Source organism: Paramisgurnus dabryanus, unplaced genomic scaffold (genome assembly GCF_030506205.2).
Source record: "Paramisgurnus dabryanus unplaced genomic scaffold, PD_genome_1.1 h2tg000266l_1_28154__unordered_in_group21, whole genome shotgun sequence".
Classification (NCBI taxonomy): Eukaryota; Metazoa; Chordata; class Actinopteri; order Cypriniformes; family Cobitidae; genus Paramisgurnus; species Paramisgurnus dabryanus.
Window position 1 is genome coordinate 20,001 of NW_027394156.1, and position 8,154 is coordinate 28,154.

The following is an 8,154-nucleotide window of genomic DNA, read 5'->3' on the forward strand; positions in this document are numbered from 1 at the left end:
GGTTCGTTTTGCGGCCGAACGACGCCGGTTCGTTTAGCGGCCGAACGAAGCCGGCTCGTTTAACGGCCGAGGCCAGCCGGGTTCGTCCCTTCCTTGGATGATTTACCATTCGTAATAAGAATCGTCACTACCTCAGTGCAGAGGGACTTTTTCGAGGCATTTGTGTCCGCTCGAGAGGCCTCTCGCTGGGCTCGAGAGGTCCTGGGATCCGGTAGCCTATCACCTTGGAGAGTCAGCGAGGTGCTCTTCCCTATATACCCGATGGCACCTGTTCGGGCCACCGTCCCCTGCTGGACGGGGCCCGGCTCTGTACCGCCCCAGACAGAGCGCCTTCGTCGGTCACGAAGGCAGGGTCGTGGACCCTGGAAGCGCACGAGCCACCCGACTCGGCTTCCATAGCGGCTGGCGGCCCTGGCCCGCCCGAGACGAAGCGCCTTCGTCGGTCAGACAGATAGGGTCGAGGACCCTGGAAGTGCGAGAGCCACCCGACTCGACTTCCACGGCGGCCCGGAGGCCGGGCCCGTCCCCGTCCGTGCCCGGGGACGGGGCACCTTCGTCGGTCAAACGCGTTGGTCTTGGACCCTGGAAGTGCACGAGCCACCCGACTCGACTTCCATAGCGGTCGGCGGCCCCGTACCGCCCCAGACAGAGCACCTTCGTCGGTCACGAAGAGAGGGTCTTGGACCCTGGAAGTGCACGAGCCACCCGACTCGACTTCCATAGCGGTCGGCGGCCCTGTCCCGCCCCAGACGATGCACCTTCGTCTGTCACACAGATAGGGTCTTGGACCCTGGAAGCCGTCCCCCTCGACTTCCGTAACGGTCGGCGGCCCTGTCCCGCCGCAGACGGGTCACCACTCCGTCTGTCTGTAGGGTCTTGGACCCTGGAAGCCGCCCCACTCGACTTCCATCGCGGTCGGCGGCCCTGGCCCGCCGCAGACGGGTCGCCACTCCGTCTGTCTGTAGGGTCTTGGACCCTGGAAGCCGCCCCACTCGACTTCCATCGCGGTCGGCGGCCCTGGCCCGCCGCAGACGGGTCGCCACTCCGTCTGTCTGTAGGGTCTTGGACCCCGGAAGCCGCCTCACTCGACTTCCATCGCGGTCGGCGGCCCTGTCCCGCCGCAGACGGTGTGCCACTCCGTCTGTCACACAGATACATAAGGGTGTCTCGGAACCCCGGACGCCGACCGAGACGAAACGCGTGGGGTCGGTGCGCCCGAGAGGGTAGGGTGCCCCGGGGCCGGCCGCTCGCCCGACCGGCTTCCGGGACTCCTTGACCGCTCGGGAGACCTATCCACGCGCCCGCCCGACCGGCGGCCGGGGGCCCTCGACCGCCACACGCGTACCGACGACCGGGGGGTTTCCGTTTTACGGCCGACGCCGAGATCCTTCGACGGTTCCAACATGGGTTGTTACGCTTTTGTGTTCGCCCGTGTCTGAGCATATATGGTCGGGTCGAACCTTTGAGGCCGTAGCCTGGAGATCCAGGGCGGATCTTATCTCACAACACGTGTGTCTTTGAGGCCGTAGCCTAGATCCAGAGACTTTAGGATCTTTTTAGCAGTTTTAAGGCCGTAGCCTTGATCCAGGGCGGATCTTTTGAGCAGCTTTAAGGCCGTAGCCTTGATCCAGGGCGGATCTTTTCACAGGTTTTAAGCCGAAGCGCCTTGATCCAGGGACTTTTGGATCTTTTTTTGCCGTTTTTAGGCCGTAGCCTTGATCCAGGGCGGATCGTTTTGCGGCCGTAGCCGAGTTCCATCACCCAAGGTAGCTTTAGTTTTTAGGCATTAGCCTTGATGATCCAGGGCGGATCGTTTTGCGGCCGTAGCCGAGTTCCATCACCCAAGGTAGCTTTAGTTTTTAGGCATTAGCCTTGATATGATCCAGGCCGGATCTTTCCGCCTAGGCGGCATGCGGATATGGGTTACCCGTCTTTCGACACTCGCCCGGGGCGCTGCCTCACATCAGACGCCCTTCGTCCGTTCCAACCGTTCCAGTTCTTTTAACGGTTTTTCGTTCATCGCACACCGACGCGCACAGACCTTTCTTGGGATCTGCCGCAGGGAGGGAGGACGCTGGAGGTCCACTTTCGAAGCAACCCATCCCTATATACCCGATGGCACCTGTTCAAACGACCGCCCCTTGAGAGAAGGGGCCCTTCCCGTGGCTCGTCCGGGAGGAGGCGCCCGCGTCGGAAGGCGCCGTAAGGTCGGAGACCCTGGAAGTGCACGAGTCACCCGCTTTTACCTCCAGGCCCTCTGTCGTACTTCTCGTGTCCGCTCACGAGACCTCGTTTCGGCTTTATGGAAGTGCACGAGTCACCCGCTTTTGCCTTTTCTGGAAGTGCACGAGTCACCCGCTTTTGCTTCCAGGCCCTCTGTCGTACTTCTCGTGTCCGCTCACGAGACCTCTCTTCGGCCTGGGGGTGCGCCACGTACACCCCCGCGTCCGCATTCGAGTCACCTCTTCGGGCTCATGAGGTAGGGTCGGTGACCCTGGAAGTCAGAGACTTCCAGGCCTTCTGTCGTACACCCTCGCGTCCGCTCACGAGACCTCTCTTCGGCCTGGGGGTGCGCCACGTACACCCTCCCGCGTCCGCTTTCGAGTCACCCATCTGGGCTACGGAGGTAGGGACGTGTGCCCTGGAAGAACCAGACTTCCAGGAGGGAGGGCCGCCCTGTCAGGCCCGCTTTCGAGTCACCCATCTGGGCTACGGAGGTAGGGACGGGTGCCCTGGAGGAACCAGACTTCCAGGAGGGAGGGCCGCCCTGTCAGGCCCGCTTTCGAGTCACCCATCTGGGCTACGGAGGTAGGGACGGGTGCCCTGGAGGAACCAGACTTCCAGGAGGGAGGGCCGCCCTGTCAGGCCCGCTTTCGAGTCACCCATCTGGGCTACGGAGGTAGGGACGTGTGCCCCGGAGGAACCGGACTTCCAGGAGGGAGGGCCGCCCTGTCAGGCCCGCCTCGGAGTCACCTCTCTGGGCTAAGGAGGCAGGGACGTGTGCCCTGGAGGAACCAGACTTCCAGGAGGGAGGGCCGCCCTGTCAGGCCCGCTTTCGAGTCACCCATCTGGGCTACGGAGGTGGGGACGGGTGCCCTGGAGGAACCAGACTTCCAGGAGGGAGGGCCGCCCTGTCAGGCCCGCCTCGGAGTCACCTCTCTGGGCTAAGGAGGCAGGGACGTGTGCCCTGGAGGAACCAGACTTCCAGGAGGGAGGGCCGCCCTGTCAGGCCCGCTTTCGAGTCACCCATCTGGGCTACGGAGGTGGGGACGGGTGCCCTGGAGGAACCAGACTTCCAGGAGGGAGGGCCGCCCTGTCAGGCCCGCCTCGGAGTCACCTCTCTGGGCTAAGGAGGCAGGGACGTGTGCCCTGGAGGAACCAGACTTCCAGGAGGGAGGGCCGCCCTGTCAGGCCCGCCTCGGAGTCACCTCTCTGGGCTAAGGAGGCAGGGACGTGTGCCCTGGAGGAACCAGACTTCCAGGAGGGAGGGCCGCCCTGTCAGGCCCGCTTTCGAGTCACCCATCTGGGCTACGGAGGTAGGGACGTGTGCCCTGGATGAACCGGACTTCCAGGAGGGAGGGCCGCCCTGTCAGGCCCGCTTTCGAGTCACCCATCCGGGCTACGGAGGTAGGGACGTGTGCCCTGGAGGAACCAGACTTCCAGGAGGGAGGGCCGCCCTGTCAGGCCCGCCTCGGAGTCACCTCTCTGGGCTAAGGAGGCAGGGACGTGTGCCCTGGAGGAACCAGACTTCCAGGAGGGAGGGCCGCCCTGTCAGGCCCGCCTCGGAGTCACCTCTCTGGGCTAAGGAGGCAGGGACGTGTGCCCTGGATGAACCGGACTTCCAGGAGGGAGGGCCGCCCTGTCAGGCCCGCTTTCGAGTCACCCATCTGGGCTACGGAGGTAGGGACGTGTGCCCTGGAGGAACCAGACTTCCAGGAGGGAGGGCCGCCCTGTCAGGCCCGCCTCGGAGTCACCTCTCTGGGCTAAGGAGGCAGGGACGTGTGCCCTGGATGAACCGGACTTCCAGGAGGGAGGGCCGCCCTGTCAGGCCCGCTTTCGAGTCACCCATCTGGGCTACGGAGGTAGGGACGTGTGCCCTGGAGGAACCAGACTTCCAGGAGGGAGGGCCGCCCTGTCAGGCCCGCCTCGGAGTCACCTCTCTGGGCTAAGGAGGCAGGGACGTGTGCCCTGGAGGAACCGGACTTCCAGGAGGGAGGGCCGCCCTGTCAGGCCCGCTTTCGAGTCACCCATCTGGGCTACGGAGGTAGGGACGTGTGCCCCGGAGGAACCAGACTTCCAGGAGGGAGGGCCGCCCTGTCAGGCCCGCCTCGGAGTCACCTCTCTGGGCTAAGGAGGCAGGGACGTGTGCCCTGGAGGAACCGGACTTCCAGGAGGGAGGGCCGCCCTGTCAGGCCCGCTTTCGAGTCACCCATCTGGGCTACGGAGGTAGGGACGGGTGCCCCGGAGGAACCAGACTTCCAGGAGGGAGGGCCGCCCTGTCAGGCCCGCCTCGGAGTCACCTCTCTGGGCTAAGGAGGCAGGGACGTGTGCCCTGGAGGAACCGGACTTCCAGGAGGGAGGGCCGCCCTGTCAGGCCCGCTATCGAGTCACCCATCTGGGCTACGGAGGTGGGGACGTGTGCCCTGGAGGAACCAGACTTCCAGGAGGGAGGGCCGCCCTGTCAGGCCCGCCTCGGAGTCACCTCTCTGGGCTACGGAGGTAGGGACGTGTGCCCTGGAGGAACCGGACTTCCAGGAGGGAGGGCCGCCCTGTCAGGCCCGCCTCGGAGGCCTCCCCTCGGGCAGGGGAGGCAGGGTCGGGGACCCTGGAGGAACCGGACTTCCAGGAGGGAGGGCCGCCCTGTCAGGCCCGCCTCGGAGGCCTCCCCTCGGGCAGGGGAGGCAGGGTCGGGGACCCTGGAGGTGCCGGACCTCCAGGGGGACGGAGGCCGAACCCGTGGCCGGGGAGGGTGAGCCTTGCCGGGCTAGGCTCGCGCGGGTTCGAAGGCCTGGTTCGAGAGGACCCCTTCCCCTATATACCCGATGGCACCTGTTCACACTACTGCCCTTTCGAGAGGGGACCCCGACCGGTCCGCGGCCGGGACGGCGCACCTCGGTCGGCCTCGGCGAGTGGGTCGGGGTGCCTGGAGGTGCGCGAGCGGCCCGCCTGGAAGTGCGCGAGCCACCCGACTCTGGCGGCCGGCGCCCCCGGGCCCGTGCCCGCGGCCGACTCGTCTGACCCGGCATCGTCAAGGTCACCAATACCACGGAGCGTCTACGACGCCCCGTTTCCGAGATATCGGCCAATGAACTGCCGGGCGCCGTATCTCGGCCGGGGAAGGTCCTACGGACTCGGGGCCGGGCTCGTCGGAAAGGTCTCGCCCGGGGCTTTCCGACGAGACCGGCCGCGGGTCCGTGCGACCCCGGGGGCCCGAGATACTTCCGGTCGAAAATTCGAATTTCGTTACCGCGCTGCTCCGGCGCCCCGGGTCCGGGGCCTTCGCCCTTCGGGTGGGTGGCTCCTCCGCGGGGGGCCTTTCGAACGAGCCCACCCGCGCGTCGCTAGCCCTTTCCGGGGCCGAGATACGGCCTACCCCCGCGGGATTTTCCCACGGCCGTTTCTCGGGCGCCTCGGGTCCGGGGCCTTCGCCCTTCGGGTCGGTCGCTATGCCGGAGGGGAGCTTTCGAACGAGCCCTCCCTCGAGTCTCTGGCCCTTTCCCGGGCCGAGATACGGGCGGGTGGTCGCGGAATTTTCGCTCGTCCGGGGCTCCGGCGCCCCTAGCGTCCGCCTCGGAGGTCGCCCGGACGCGCGGCCGGTCTCGTTCGAAAGGTCCGTCCCGGGGCTTTCCGACGAGCCCGGCCTCGGGTCCGTGCGACCCCGCCCGCCGGAGATACGTCCGGTCGAAGCTCGCGGAAATTCCCGCGGCCGTATCTCGGGCGCCTCGGGTCCGGGGCCTTCGCCCTTTGGGTCGGTCGCTCCGCCGGAGGGGGCCTTTCGAACGAGCCTACCCGCGAGCCTCTAGCCCCTTCCCCGGCCGAGATACGGCGGTCTGTGCCCGGATTTTCCCACGGCCGTTTCTCGGGCGCCTCGGGTCCGGGGCCTTCGCCCTTCGGGTCGGTCGCTATGCCGGAGGGGAGCTTTCGAACGAGCCTACCCGCGAGCCTCTAGCCCTTTCCCCGGCCGAGATACGGCGGTCTGTGCCCGGATTTTCCCACGGCCGTTTCTCGGGCGCCTCGGGTCCGGGGCCTTCGCCCTTCGGGTCGGTCGCTATGCCGGAGGGGGGCTTTCGAACGAGCCTACCCGCGAGCCTCTAGCCCTTTCCCCGGCCGAGATACGGCGGTCCCTCCCCGGATTTTCCCACGGCCGTTTCTCGGGCGCCTCGGGTCCGGGGCCTTCGCCCTTCGGGTCGGTCGCTATGCCGGAGGGGAGCTTTCGAACGAGCCTACCCGCGAGCCTCTAGCCCTTTCCCCGGCCGAGATACGGCGGTCTGTGCCCGGATTTTCCCACGGCCGTTTCTCGGGCGCCTCGGGTCCGGGGCCTTCGCCCTTCGGGTCGGTCGCTATGCCGGAGGGGGGCTTTCGAACGAGCCTACCCGCGAGCCTCTAGCCCTTTCCCCGGCCGAGATACGGCGGTCCCTCCCCGGATTTTCCCACGGCCGTTTCTCGGGCGCCTCGGGTCCGGGGCCTTCGCCCTTCGGGTCGGTCGCTATGCCGGAGGGGAGCTTTCGAACGAGCCTACCCGCGAGCCTCTAGCCCTTTCCCCGGCCGAGATACGGCGGTCTGTGCCCGGATTTTCCCACGGCCGTTTCTCGGGCGCCTCGGGTCCGGGGCCTTCGCCCTTCGGGTCGGTCGCTATGCCGGAGGGGGGCTTTCGAACGAGCCTACCCGCGAGCCTCTAGCCCTTTCCCCGGCCGAGATACGGCGGTCCCTCCCCGGATTTTCCCACGGCCGCAGCACGGGCGCCTTTGCTCGGATCGACTCGCCCTTTGGGTCGGTCGCTCCACGCGAGGGGACCTTTCGAACGAGCCTACCCGCGAGCCTCTAGCCCTTTCCCCGGCCGAGATACGGCGGTCCCTCCCCGGATTTTCCCACGGCCGCAGCTCGGGCGCCCTTGCTCGGATCGACTCGCCCTTCGGGTCGGTTGCTCTACCGGAGCGGCCCTATCCAACGAGCCAACCCGCTTCTCTCTAACCCTAAGCCCGGCCGAGATACGGCGGTCCCTCCGCGGATTTTCCCACGGCCGCAGCTCGGGCGCCTTTGCTCGGATCGACTCGCCCTTTGGGTCGGTTGCTCTACCGGAGCGGCCCTATCCAACGAGCCAACCCTCGTCTCTCTAACCCTAAGCCCGGCCGAGATACGGCGGTCCCTCCGCGGATTTTCCCACGGCCGCAGCTCGGGCGCCTTTGCTCGGATGAACTCGCCCTTTGGGTCGGTTGCTCTACCCGAGCGGACCTTTCCAACGAGCCAACCCTCGTCTCTCTAACCCCAAGCCCGGCCGAGATACGGGGTACCACCGCCTGACCTTTAAACGGCCGTAACTCGGGCGCCTTTGCTCGGATCGACTCGCCCTTTGGGTCGGTTGCTCTACCGGAGCGGCCCTATCCAACGAGCCAACCCTCGTCTCTCTAACCCTAAGCCCGGCCGAGATACGGGGTACCACCGCCTGACCTTTAAACGGCCGTAACTCGGGCGCCTTTGCTCGGATCGACTCGCCCTTTGGGTCGGTTGCTCCACCCGAGGGGACCTTTCCAACGAGCCAACCCTCGTCTCTCTAACCCTAAGCCCGGCCGAGATACGGGGTACCACCGCCTGACCTTTAAACGGCCGTAACTCGGGCGCATTTGCTCGGATCGACTCGCCCTTTGGGTCGGTTGCTCCACCCGAGGGGACCTTTCCAACGAGCCAACCCTCGTCTCTCTAACCCTAAGCCCGGCCGAGATACGGGGTACCACCGCCTGACCTTTAAACGGCCGTAACTCGGGCGCATTTGCTCGGATCGACTCGCCCTTTGGGTCGGTTGCTCTACCCGAGGGGACCTTTCGAACGAGCCTACCCGCTTCTCCCTAACCCCAAGCCCGGCCGAGATACGGCGGTCCCTCCGCGGATTTTCCCACGGCCGCAGCTCGGACGCCCTTGCTCGGATCGACTCGCCCT